Below are 14,257 nucleotides of genomic sequence, written 5' to 3' on the forward strand. Positions count from 1 at the left end.
ACAATGGATAGCCAGGGATGTTACTAAAGAGATCCATTCAGTCCAGGCTTGTGCATCAGTGGTAAAACCACAAACTGGTATAACAAGTCCCAAACTATCACGGTATCTCAATGCATCTCAGTCATTAGCCCCTGACCAGCCATTATTTTGCATATCAACAAACACACGAATGATCAAAACCTTGAAATAAAATGCTTCAAAGCTGCCAGGCCACTATAATTGCCCTCAGTGCCTCTGGGCAAGTGAGAGGGAAGAGCTGTCAGGGTGTCTGCTCCAGTGACCCTGCAGGAAAGTGCACATATGTAATAAAGCCAATTTGCACTGTTCCAAGGGTCAAATATTTATCTTTTTTAAATTAAAACTTTCTGGAAATGGATGTTGACTTCAAGGGAGCCTTCCCTGAAATCATTGACATTGTTGTTTTTAAATCTTGGAGAGGAGAAAGAACATATTCCCCATCCTGGGCCAGATATCCGTGCTTACCTTCACTGCCAAAGGAAGCATGATTTCGGATGAACAATGCTTTACTCCTACTGGTAGTGAATTTAAATATTTAAACAAACCAGTGAGAAATAGCCCAGACTAAAACTGCCGCTGACAGTCTGGCTTGGTATCTGCTCAGTTTGAGTGAGGCCTAGCATGTGTGCATTGTATCACAATCCATTCACAATCAAATCCACATATGGTGTAAATGTAACAAAAAGCAAACTCTTGCTGATCCAATTCAAGGAAACTGTTGTCACAACCCAAGCTGCTTGTGATATAAATCCTAACAACAAATTCATAACAACAGCAACTATTTCTGATTTTTGTTTTAATCATATTTTCTTGACAATTTTCTCTGCCATTTCACCCCCCCCCCCAGAAGTTATCTGCTCTTTACGAAAGTACAGTTCCACAAACATCAGTTGTGTAGTGTCCTTAGATGCTCTAGTAATGACTCCACGTGTTGTACTTGAACTGTAGTGACCTTAGTCCTTTATTAGTTAACTCCAGAGTGAGGATCACACCTGGTGGCCTGCCTTTTATACTAGGCCAGGCATACCTTTACAGGTAACTTACAAGTCTCCCACTGCTTGCCCTCTGGTGGCACACCTTGTGATAGTACCAACAGTAGCCATGTAGGATACATGACATCACTCCCCCCCCCCCCCTGAGCCCTCAGTGCAAATCGCCTCTGCATTGACTGTGCTCTGGGCTTAGCTCTATGTGGGCTCTGTCTGGTTGACCCTTGGTGGGTCACTTCAGCCTTGGGTGAGTAGTTGGTGCAGTAGCGAGCTGGTGGTTGCTGTTTGTGTGTGTGTGTTCCTGACCATTCCATTCTCCCCCCGCCCCTCCCACATCAATTATGGCGGAGGCTCCTGACATTCATGTACATTCAAGTTCAGGTAAGTGGGTTTTGAATTTTATTTTTGTGCGGTTACATGGTGCGACAGGTACGTTAGATGCCTTATCGATGCAGTGACCAGTGCATGAGGACAAGCTAGTTTCAGAGCTGCTGGGTTGTGTCCCTGCAGTCTGGTGGCGGCTCAGTGCCCGGTGCTGGCAGGGGGAACCCTGTTGGCTCGCATGGCCTGCTCTCATAGCGTCGGGACAGTTCACAAATTCCAGTGACCTCCCTGTCCTTTCTTTGCACCCCGGGTGGCTGCTGCTCCCTGAGGGGCTGTCGTCAAGCAGTGCACAGGGAACTGCTGACTCGCTGGCCTGAGTATTGTTTAGTTTGGGATCCTGTCTGGTGCCTGTTTCCTTTGGGGGAACAGTGGCAGGTGACCCTACATCTAGGGATATGGCCTTGTTGGCGGTGGGGTCTGAGAACTGCGGCTTAGTACATTCTGCTCCTTCAGGCTCGTGGCAGTTGGTGCCATCGGTTGTCTGAGGGGTGGAGCCGACCCGGGGCAGGGTATCGATACCGGTGCCTTGCCCTGCTGAGGTCGCTTGCTCTGCAGCTCGTGTGCATTGGCTGCTTGTGGCCACACTCCATGGTGCATGACTCTGGTCCCCGGGACGCAGGCTACAGCATTGGGTAGCTCGCTGGACCTATGTGCACCCAATGGGTGTCTGTCCGCTGCATTGGCTGCGTGCAGTAGAAATCCTGCTTCGCACAACTTTTCCTTACTTATGATGGACACTCTGTGGGTCCGATCGCGATCGCGCGACTTTTCCTCACTGGTTGCATGTGCAAGTTCAGATCACCAATTACACATTTTACATGATCAGTTACACATTTTGTCTCTGACTTACAGTTACTATTACATTGCTTGAGTGTGTGGAACTGTCCCTTTAATTGTAGTGGGTTGCAGGCCTCCTTTAAGAGAGTCTTGCTTGCTTTACCCGAATCCGCTTCTCCATTTGGTGCCACGTGTTGTTCCATCAGCGTTGCACCTCGTGGTCTGGCCGCAGCCATCTTTGTCTTCAGTGCATCACCTCGTGATTTGGGCGCCATCTTTCCTTCATCCACGATGTCGACTGCGGTGATCCTCTTCTCCCCGGGTTCTGCCTCCGAAGTTGGGAAGTCGCTTCCGGATCCGATTTTCTTCCTCCAGAGTCCTGCCACTGGAGCCTGGAAGGTGCGTTCAGGTCGTCTCAGCTGGATCATCTCCACACATTCGTGCTGAGTGGTCTGTGTCTCGGGTGCTGTGCTGGTCTGCTCTCTGGTGCCGGGTCCACTCTCAGGTGAGGGCTTGCTTTGCCTCTGAGCGCAGAGGGCTTCGATCGCTGGAGGGGTGAAGTCTTCCCACTGCCAATGGATCTTCTCCATCCACCTTCTGCCGAGCAGCGTTGATCCATCACCTGCAACAATCCACAGAGGTAACTTGTGCACCGCGCCATCATGGAGTACCTTTACATTCGCACTACCAACGACTGGGATAATTTCATTGGTGTAGGTGCGCAGCTTTGCCTGAACCGGGACCAACTCGGGTCATTCAGCCAGATTGTCCCATAGCCTCGCAAAGGCTCCTTGATTCATCACTGACTGGTTCGCCCCCATGTCCACTTCCATGAAGACTGGAACTCCCTCTATCTTCCATCTTCAGCGGGGAACACTCAGTGGTGCAGGTAAACATGCTATGTACCTCCCCATGGGACTGGGCTGCCTCGCTATCTATCGATTCATAATCCACGCTGGATTCATGGCCATCTGCAGACTCTTCATCGACACAATGAGTCATATTTCTCTTACACATTCACTGGAGGTGGCCCTTTGTGCTACAGCCTTTGCATACATAGTCTTTAAAATGGCACTGGTGAGCCCTGTGATTCCCTCCGCAACGCCAGCATGGTGCTACTCGATTAGCCCCCCCTTGGCGGACTCTGCGTTAAGGAACTCGGGGGCCTGTTCTCTCTTCCCTGAGAGGGTTCACGCTCTACAGTCCAGCCTCTAAACGGCACCACTCTGTGCACAGTACCTGCCGGGTTCGATTCCTGAGGGTGAGACATCTGCCTAGAGCCGCAAGTCGAGGTCATGGATGACTGGCTCACGGAGATGGCCTTCTGCAGTGCGACTGTGGTATCTGCCGACAGTAGCTTACGAAGAAGGCCCTCATGGCCAATTCCAATGACAAAAATGTCCCACAATGCTTCGTTGAGGTGGGTGCCAAACTCGCACGGTGCCGCCAGCCTCCTGAGATCTGCGGCGTACTTTGCGATTTCCTGGCCTTCGGGCCGTCGGTGGGTGTAGAACCGATAGAAATTGTAGTGTCCTTAGATGCTCTAGTAATGAGTCTACGAGGCAGTGTGTTGTATTTGAACTGTAGTGACCTTAGTCCTTTATTCATTAACTCCAGAGTGAGGATCACACCTTGTGGCCTGCCTTTTATACTAGGCTGTACACCTAGTGTAGCTCGCCTGGACCAATATTTTGTCACACCTGTACAGGTAACCTATGAGTCTCCCACTGCTGTGCCCTCTGGTGGCACACCTTGTGATAGTACCAACAGTAGCCATGTATGATACATGACAAGTTGTCCTCAGTACCTAACCCAAAAGGCCAGAATTCATTTGTGAGCCTCGACAGTGCGTATCAGTGGGTGATATCACTTGGGGGCATCACTTCTCAGCAACGTCCATGCAGCTCCGCTTCCAGAAACAGTTGTCTGATAATGAGCAAAATGCAATATATCCATGCTTGATCAGGATAGTCAACATTTTGGGGCGGATCTTGGTGTCTCCTTTCACAGCTCCTCCCCTGAGCAGTGGTCCCAATCACTCACCTGCCACTGCTCCCATTGATTGATGCCACTCTATACTATGAGCAGGGATTCTCATTGGGTCAGGACTTCCCACTAACAGTCTATAGTAGGAGCACCAGCAGGAGGGAAAAGAAACAGCAGTGAGGGATGTCATGTATGTATGCTTGGGGATACTAGCCATCAGGTGGTCATCGGGCTGTACTCACGTGTGTGGCCCAGGTATAAAAGGCAAGCCATCATGTAATGTAATCACTTTGGGCCCAAATAAAGCAGAGCCAGGTTTGCACCTGTGTTAGTTTACAGTATTCTCTCTATCGAGTTATTACATACATAACATTTGGTGACGAGGTAACTTAAGAACCTTCACATGCAAAAATGAGCACAATTGGAATTCTGGAGAGATTCGTGGAAGGAGAGGACTGGGCAGATTTTGTGCTCACCTGGACCAGTATTTCGTGACCAACAAAATGGAGGAATCCACTGACGCAGTTAGGCGCAGGGTGGTCATCCTCACGGTTTGCGGTCCGAAAATCTATGGACTCATAAAGAATCTTCTCTCGCCTGCAAGTCCAATGGACAAGGACTATGAGGAATTGTGTGCTCTGGTACGTGACCATCCCAAACCAGAAGAAGGCATCATCATCTCACGATATCGATTCTATAAGCACGCTCATTCTGAAAGCCAGGATGTGTCGGAATTCGTTGCCGACCTAAGACGTCTAGCTGGGCCGTGTATGTTCGAAAATGCATTGGGAGACATGCTGCGGGACTTCTTTGTAATCGGCATCAACCATGAGGTGATCCTGCATAAGCTACTGGTGGCGGAGACGCTGGATTTGAGCAAGGCCATCACGATTGCCCAAGCATGCATGACGACGTACAAAAATTTAAAGCAGATATCATCGAAAAATCAGAACTCGGCAAGAACTGTAAATAAGATTGTATCGTCGTTTAGCAGAGCTGCATATGACAGGGCCTATTCAACTGCGTATGCGAAACCTGTGGCTGCCCAAAGTCCGCCAACGGGAATGAATCCGATGTCACCATATTGGCATTGTGGGGGCAATCATCGGCCTCATCAGTGTCGGTTTAAACAGTACATTTGTAAAGGCTGTTCGAAATTGGGGCATCTACAGCGCATGTGTCCGCAACTGAGCAAGCATGCTGTGACACACCACGTGGAGGATGATGACCAGTATAGCGCGGGTCTGGATATGCAATCCGAGATACCAGAGAGGAAGTGTATGGACTGTATTCGTTCCTAACAAAGAGCCAACCGATAATGATTAATGTGAAACTTGACGGTGTGCCGATACCGATGGAATTGGGTACGGGTGCGAGTCAATCAATAATGAGCCAGAGGACAATCGACAAGTTGTGGGATACTAAGGCTGTGCAGTGTCCACGTGGACTCGGATGCAAGACCCATCCATCATAAAGCTCGGGCGGTTCCGTACGTGATGAGGGAGAAGGTCGAAATCGAACTGGACAGACGCCAGCGTGAAGGGGTCATATCACCGGTCAAATTTAATGAATGGGCCAGCCTCATTGTTCCTGTGTTGAAGAGTGATGGCACTGTCAGGATTTGTGGAGACTACAAGGTTACGATCAACCAAGTTTCGAAACAGGATCAATACCGTTACCGAAGGCTGATGACCTGTTTACAATGCTAAGTCGTTCACTAAACTGGATCTGACGTTGGCCTACATGACACAGAAGCTGATCGAGATGTCGAAGAAACTTATGTGCATCAACACTCATAAAGGACTGTTTATCTACAACAGGTGTCCTTTCGGAATTCGCTCGGCTGCAGCCATATTTCAGAGGAACATGGAGAGTCTACTGAAGTCCGTCCCTAGAACCGTCATGTTCCAAGATGACATCCTGGTCACAGGTTGTGACACCGCCGAACATCTGAACAACCTGGAAGAGGTTCTACATCGTCTGGACAAAGTGGGACTTAGACTGAAACATTCGAAGTGCGTCTTCATGGCACCGGAAATCGAATTCCTGGGGAGGAAAATTGCTGCTGACGGCATCAGGCCCACAGACTTGAAAACCAAGGCCATCAAAAATGCACCAAAGTCTTAGAATGTGACGGAGCTGCATTCATTCCTTGGTCTACGCAACTACTTCGGTATTTTCCTACCTAGATTGAGCACTTCATTAGAGCCACTGCACAGGCTGCTAAGAAAAGGCGACAACTGGGTTTAGGGTGCGTCTCAAGATAGAGCTTTTGAGAAAGCTACTAATCTGCTTTGCTCTAACAAGCTGCTGGTACATTATGATCCGTGTAAGCGACTAGTATTGGCCTGTGATGCTTCATCGTATGGAGTTGGTTACGTGCTCCAACAAGCTAATGAGTTGGGTAAACTACAACCTGTTGCATATGCTTCTAAAAGTTAGTCAAAGGTGGAAAGAGCCTACAGCATGGTAGAAAAAGAAACATTAGCTTTGTGTATGGGGTTGAAAAGCTGCATCAGTACCTGTTTGGTCTTCGGTTTGAACTGGAGACAGATCACAAGCCACTCATTTCATTGTTTTCGGAAAACAAAGATATAAATACCAATGCATCGTCCTGCATCCAGAGGTGGACGCTGACATTACCTGCCTATGATTATGTTATTCACCATAGACTTGGCACCGAGAATTGTGCCGATGTACTGAGCCATCTGCCGTTGCCCACACCGGAGGTGGAGATGCCACAACCTGCAGACCTGATGTTAGTTATGGATGCTTTTGAAAGTGAAGGAACCCCTGTCACGGCTCAACAAGTTAAGACCTGGACCAGCCAGGACCCGATATTATCGGTTGTGAAATGTTGTGTCCTTAGTGGTGATTGGTTTGCCATACCCAAGCAAATGGGTGATGAGGCCAAACCTTAAAACCGTCGCAAAGACGAACTATCCATTCAGTCAGATTGTTTACTGTGGGGTAATCGTGTTGTTATGCCTAAGAAAGGCAGAGAGAAATTTGTACATGATCTACATAGCACTTATCCTGGTATTGTCATGATGAAAGCCATTGCCAGGTCTCATGTATGGTGGCCTGGAATTGACTCTGATCTGGAATCATGTGTGCATCAATGCAACACTTGCATACAGCTAAGTAAAGCACCAGCAGAATCGCCGCTGAGTCTGTGGTCGTGGCCATCTAAATCATGGTCCAAGATTCACATCGATTTTGCAGGTCCCCTCCTGGGAAAGATGTTTTTAGTTGTGATGGATGCATATTCCAAGTGGATAGAGTGTATAATCATGTCATCCAGTACATCCACAGCTACCACTGAGAGCCTTCGTGTCATGTTTGCCACTCATGGTCTGCCCGACATCATTGTAAGTGACAACGGACTTTGCTGCACTCGTCTGGAGTTTCAAGAGTTCATGAAACTCAATGGTATCAAACATGTGAGGTCAGCACCATTCAAACCCGCATCTAATGGGTCAAGCAGAGCGTGCTGTTCAAACCATCAAGCAGAGTATGAAACGTGTAACTCAAGGTTCACTGCAGACTCGCTTGTCATGCATATTGCTTAGTTACAGGACAAGACCCCACACGCTAACCGGGGTCCCCACTGCTGAACTATTGATGAAGAGAAGTCTCAAGACCAAGCTCTCTCTTGTCCACCCTGACTTGAACGATCATGTTGAATACAGACGTCAAAGTCAGCAGTGGTATCATGATCGCGCTGCTGTGTCACGCAATATTTCTGTTAACGATCCTGTGTATGTACTAAATTATGGTCAAGGTCCCAAGTGGATCGCCGGTACTGTTATGGCCAAGGAGGCTAACAGAGTGTTTTTCGTCAAGCTCAAGAATGGGCAAACATGCAGGAAACATGTCGATCAGATAAAGCTACGGCACACGGATGAACCGGAACAGTCTGAGTCAGACACAATCAGTGACCAACCAACCTACCCTCAGTCATCAGGGGACTCCGCTGTCATCAATGAATCTGGACTTTCAATCCCTGACATGGTCATTGCCACTCCCATCAGATCGGCTACCCAGCCCCCAGTCATAACAGACTCAGAATGCTCGCCCAAGGTTGGAGTTGAACTGAGACGATCAACTCGGGGGCGGAAAGCCCTGGACCGTCTCAATTTGTAAAAAGACTGTTATTAATATCTTAAAGGGGGATATTGCCATGTATGTATGCTTGGGGTTACTAGCCACCAGGTGGTGCCACTGTCGGAGGTCATTGGGCTGTACGCACATGTGTGCGGCCCAGGTATAAAAGACAAGCCATCATGTAATGTAATCACTTTGGGTCCTATTAAAGCAGAAGTAGGTTTGTACCTGTGTTAGTTTACAGTATTCAGTCTATCGAGTTATTACATACATATCAAGGGGAAATGTAGGAACAGCAAGCCTTTTCAGTGTACATTTTCAGTGTAATTATTTGCTTTCACATGTCATGGTCTGTTATTCGGGATCGTTCTTGAGTTGGTAGCTTTTTTCAACCTGTTAATCAGTATTTGGTAGTTTTCTAAGTTTCAATATAAGCATAAGTGGAAATCATAGTCAACTTTCCCTTCCCTAACCCAGCGGCAACTGAGATCAAGTGCAATGCTTCTACAACGGTCCTAGCTAACTCAGCACAAATGGAGATCGGACCTGGTACCTTCCTGGTCTGTGTGACTCACCTACTTGCTGGGCACACCTTCAGGGTTTACTAGGTCATCCATGGGGTCTACACTGCTCGAGGATCATGTCTGTTAAACAGGTCAGGAGTTGAATGGCCATAGAATCATCTCATTGCTTAACAGCTGCAAATGTGCTATAAATGCTCCCATCCCACAGCTCTTCACGTTCCAAGCTCAGAAACTGTTGCTTACTGCATTTGGAAGACAGATTGAGCTTTATGCAGGTTGCAAGTGTTTGGAGTAACCTCTCTATCCAGTGTCATCTCATTGGAACAACCTCTGCCCCAGAGAGCTGTGGAGGTTGGGTCATTGAATATATTTAAGGTGGAGATAGACAGATTTTTGAACGATAAGGAAGTAAAGGGTTATGGGGAGCGGGCAGGAAAGTGGAGCTGAGTCCATGATTAGATCAGCCATGATCTTATTAAATGGCAGAGCAGGCTCAAGGGGCCAAATGGCCTACTCCTGTTCCCATTTCTTATGTTCTTATGAGGAGAAACTCGGAGGGTGGTAAATCTTTGGACTTCTCTTTGGAGAGTTTTTGAGTATATTTGAGAACCTGTCCTGTTATATGGGTCAGTGTAGATGGAGGTTTACTCAGTTCGGGTGTGATTAGGACAGTGCTGAGGGAGCTTTACTCAGTGTGTAACGCGTGCTGTTCAGCGTGGCGGCCCCGACCTGCGAGGACCATCAGCGGCAGGTCGGGGCCTTAAAAGGAGGAGCAGCATGGAGTTTATCACTCCAGGGAACAGCGCGTGCTGGTGCAGGAGGTCGATGGCTGTGAAGAGGGTGACTGGTTTGGATGTCACCAAGGTCCAGGTTGGCAATTGGAGCGTGGGCAGATACAGCAGGAGCGACGAGGTCGGGGTGGAGGAACGGCGAGAGATCGTGGAGCAACGTGATCAGGGCCCATGAGAGGCGTGGGTTTGGGGCTCAGAAAAGGCGAGGGCCCAAGGGCAGCACGGGCTAGCTCACACTGCAATATATGTGCGCACTAGGTCCGTGCAGCAGAGCTGGTCTCCAGTTGTCTTGGTTAATCCTTGCCACTGGACCAAGACCTAGCTCTGTCAAGCCCGTGTGGTGGCTGATGTGCAACGGTCACCACACGTTAAAAAATCCATCTTCCACCCTTCAACATGTAGTCCTGAACCTGGAGTAGTAGATCCTTCATTGAAACACCTGTGAACACATCCCTTTTTGGCGTGGAAGCAAGTCATCCTCGATACGAGGGACCGTCTATGTTAATGGGATAAACTCTCTGAGACGTAGATTGCAACCAAAACTGTACGCAGTACTCTAAGGCTGGATTTTCATCATTTAGCCCTACCACTGATTTTCCGGTGGTATTTCGGTGCTATTTAAATATCGTGGGTTTTTTTTAACCACCGAAATACCACTTTCACTCAAGGCCGCTATTTTCATCAAAAATGACCAGTGGTAGGGCTAACTGTATTTCATTCTTATTTTTTGATCATGCAACACTCAAAGTAAACTGGGTGTTATTTTTGCGGGTGGTAAAAATGGTGGTATTGATTAAGTTACCTCTGGTGGTAATTTTCGGTGGTATTTCGGTGGGAGTCTTGGCCGCAGATAAAAGTGCAGGGTGGGGGCTCATGTTTTATTGCTGTTTTTGTTCTTGCAGTTGATGTTGTAGTTCTTGTAGTTGTTCTTGTTGTGTTATTGTTTTTATATTGTTAAAACATTTTAAATCGTTGAAGTTAAAAAATGATTTACTTATTGGCTTTTATATTTTTCAAAGTTTACATTTTATAAAGTTTTGTTAAACCTATCCATTCATGTACTGTGTCTAACTTTTAGAAAATGACGGGTAAAACTCAATGATAGAGTGGGCGGTAAAGGTGAAACATAACTCTCACTGTTCAAGCAAAGAGTTGATTTATGAGCTGATGATGTCCTCAAATGTTCTCAAAATGTCCTCCAATTTTCTTAAATATCCTTAAAATGTCCTCCAATTTTCTCAAATAATCCACTAAAAGCCTCAGATAACCTTAAAAATCTAACTCTGAACTCACATAAAGATGTCTGTGTAAAACTCGTGTGGAACGGATTGCAGCTCCGTTTTTTAAAATGACGTCCGTAGCATTGGATTCGATCAGGTAAGATCAGATAAGACTGCTAATTTAGGCCAGTGGTAAAAATGGTGGTATTGATGAATTTACTGGCGGTAATTTTCGGTGGTATTTCAATGTTGCACACTTAATGACGTTATAATGACGTCATAAAAACGGCAAAAAAATGAGATCAGTGGTATTTTTTACCATTGATAAATGTTATTTCGGTGCTAAATTATGAAATCAGCAATATTTCAGTGGTAATCGGCAATGAATTTACCACCGGTGGAATTTTCGGTGATAAATGGGTGGTAAATGATCGAAAAAATGACGAAAATCCAGCCCTAGGTGTTCCTTTATATTGAGGTGTTATCATTAATGATGGATGTAGGACATGACAATCTTTCCCACTGCAAAATTGTCACCGATGGAGCTCTTCAGTCAAATGATATGGCACTGAGCATATAAACAGCCCAGCACTGAACCAAACTACTTTCTTACAGTCCATGTGATAACTGGGTTGCTTATTTTCTTCGGGTAGGTATTGTGGGTTGAGGCCGATTAACATTGTTTTAAGAAACATATTTTATAATACTGTTCTACAGTTGCTAAAAATTTTAATTATTTAAGCTTGGGGCATTTTGTTCAAGGTTAATTTAGTTTCTACTTATTTGTTTCCTTGCTCTCGCTCACTATGCGTAAACCTTGTTTTTTTACTTGTACTGTTTAAGTGGCAAATTACAGTTGCGTGCAAATATATTATAATTTGAAGCACAAAAATTCAGTTCATACAATAGATGCAAGCTCTCTCCCACCCACTGTTCAAACAAGGTTATACTCAGCACTAGTATAGCCAGTCTTACTATATACAAATGTGGTTAGAAGTATTGTTTTGCTTGCCCTAATTCGTTTCAGGATTTCACTGTATGTCTAAATACAAATGTCATAGCAGCAATTATCAAGCAAAAGTACACGAAGTACATTAAAATTGGCTGTGTTGGCAGCACAAGATGTGCTGCACGAAGATGTGATGAGATTTTGGCCTAGAAATTTGGACCTGAAGCGCCGGCCATTACGGCTGATTTTGAAGAAATAAATGGCGGCCACCTTGCTCCCGCCCACTTCCAACGTGGAATGTAGCTGCCGCTGTATAGGGCAGGTCGGCAGTGCTGCCCGTTGCCTGTGCTCGCCTCAAATATTTTAATGACCAAGATTGTAACATCAATCGGCGTGCAACACTGAATTGACATGTGCTGAGTGATTTTTGACGTTGCCGTTCCTTTTAATGCCCTCTCCAAAGCATGCCGACGCATGCAACCATTGCCAGTGTGTAGATCCAGGAGAAAGTGGAGGAGATCTTTAGATCTCTCAGTCTTCAGTAACTATGCAGAGTATGTGCAGCCCCACCAAACCTGTGTGACAGGTTTGCAATCTTAACTGATCACTGTTTCAAATAATTTTGACACTGTTTGCACTAAATGGTGTAGTCAAGAATTTAATGACACATGTAGCATGAGTTTTCATAAATTCAAGGATTTGGTACCTCAAACTGCTAGAATGATTCCACCCAAATTGCAGTCATTTAGTCAGTTAGTGATGACTTTTTTTGATTAATAATTGTACTGGACAAATCAGCCGACTAAATATTTGAGAGTGTCAGCAGTTGAATGAAACATAGATTTCAGCTAAATTGCAAGTTGCATTGTTTAAAATCTGACAGCTTAGTGTATTTTGAGGCTTTGATTTATCTTGCATACCCTCTCTGACAACTTGTAAAACACAAGAAACATAACCAGAAGCATTCCACTTCAGTTTCATGAATCTTGACTTCCTGATCACGCAGCACAGATACTTTAGATCCGACCTTTGGCCTCCTGCTGAGCACACTGTCCAAAAGAACATGTTGTAGGATAGGTTCTGCGCTGCGCTCATTTAAATCAGCAGGCAACACCAAAGTAACACTGCGGCCTATGCTCTTTTTACAGGAGCGAGTTAACATCGCCCCGCAGTGGCACCACCCATTTACGGGCTTTATTGAATTTTTAGGCCTACATTTCTTATGTCCCTACATCTCAGGTGCATCGCTGTAAGGAGGCCAAATGGGGTCAAGCACAGCGATGGTGAGAATAATTGGGGAGTGTTATCAACAGATTTTCTCAAATAACGCATGGTGATTGGCTTGAGAACTGCTGTCAGCCTAAATGATGCACATGCCCTGTAGTCATACAAGGTGACTAATGGCCCACGAAGACCAGAATGGGACAAAACAGGGGAAAACATTAGAACATAATATACTCTCAGGCAAAAAAATGTGAAATACATTATGAATATCAATGTCTATGAATATCCACCTGAAATTGTGATTGAAAAGAATTACATTAGATTGTTACAAAGTAGGGTATATGTTCAATCCATGATGTACAGATAAACTGCCCATTTCTTCCAGTAATTTCTACCATATATAAAAAAATGCCTTGTACCACACACATATTACATAGAATTACACAGAATGTTATAGCACAGAAACAGATCACTCAGCCCAACAGGTCCACCTGAGCCTACTTCATCTCACCCTATCATAACTTTCTATTCCTTTCTCCCTCATCTGCTTATCTAGCTTCCTCTTAAATGCATCAATGCTGTTCGTCTCAATTATTCCTTGTGGTAGCAAATTTCATGTTCTAAGCACTCTCTTGGTAAAGAGGTTCCACCTGAATTCCTGCAGTCTTTTATATAGCACCTTTTACAACCATCATCATCATCATAGGCAGTCCCTCGGAATTGAGGAGGACCTGCTTCCACTCTCAAAGTGAGTTCTTTGATGGCTGAACAGTCCGATATGAGAGCCACAGACCCTGTTACAGGTGGGACAGACATTCGTCGGGGGAAGGGGTCGGTAGGGCTGGTTTGCCGCGCACTCCTTCCGCTGCCTGCACTTGGCCTCTTCATGCTCCTTGCGTCGAGACTCAAGGAGCTCAACGCCCTCCCGGATGGACTTTCCCCACCCGGGCGGTCTGCGGCCAGGGTCTCCCAGGTGTCAGTGGTGATGCCGCATTTTACCAGGGAGGCTTTGAGGGTTTCATTATAATGTTTCCGCTGTTCTCCTTTGGCTCGTTTATCATGAAGGAGCTCCTCATAAAGCATTTGCTTAGGGAGCCTCGTATCTGGCATGCATGCTATGTGGCCTGCCCAGCGGAGCTGATTGAGTGTGGTCAGTGCTTCAATACTGGGGATGTTAGCCTGGTCGAGGACACTGGTGTTGGAGCGCCTGCCCTCCCAGGAGATTTGCAGGATCTTGCGGAGACATCGTTGGTGATATATCTCCAGCAACTTGAGGTGCCTTCTGTAC

At 46.3% G+C, this 14,257-nt stretch overlaps 1 protein-coding gene across 4 annotated transcripts in view; it reads right to left on the bottom strand.

Moving 5' to 3' along the window:
* Window positions 1–14,257, bottom strand: part of LOC139279352 (transcription factor AP-2-beta-like) — an 86,027-nt gene that overhangs the window by 36,550 nt on the left and 35,220 nt on the right. The gene's annotated exons all lie outside the window — the stretch shown is intronic.

Source organism: Pristiophorus japonicus, chromosome 14, assembly GCF_044704955.1.
Source record: "Pristiophorus japonicus isolate sPriJap1 chromosome 14, sPriJap1.hap1, whole genome shotgun sequence".
NCBI lineage: Eukaryota > Metazoa > Chordata > Chondrichthyes > Pristiophoridae > Pristiophorus > Pristiophorus japonicus.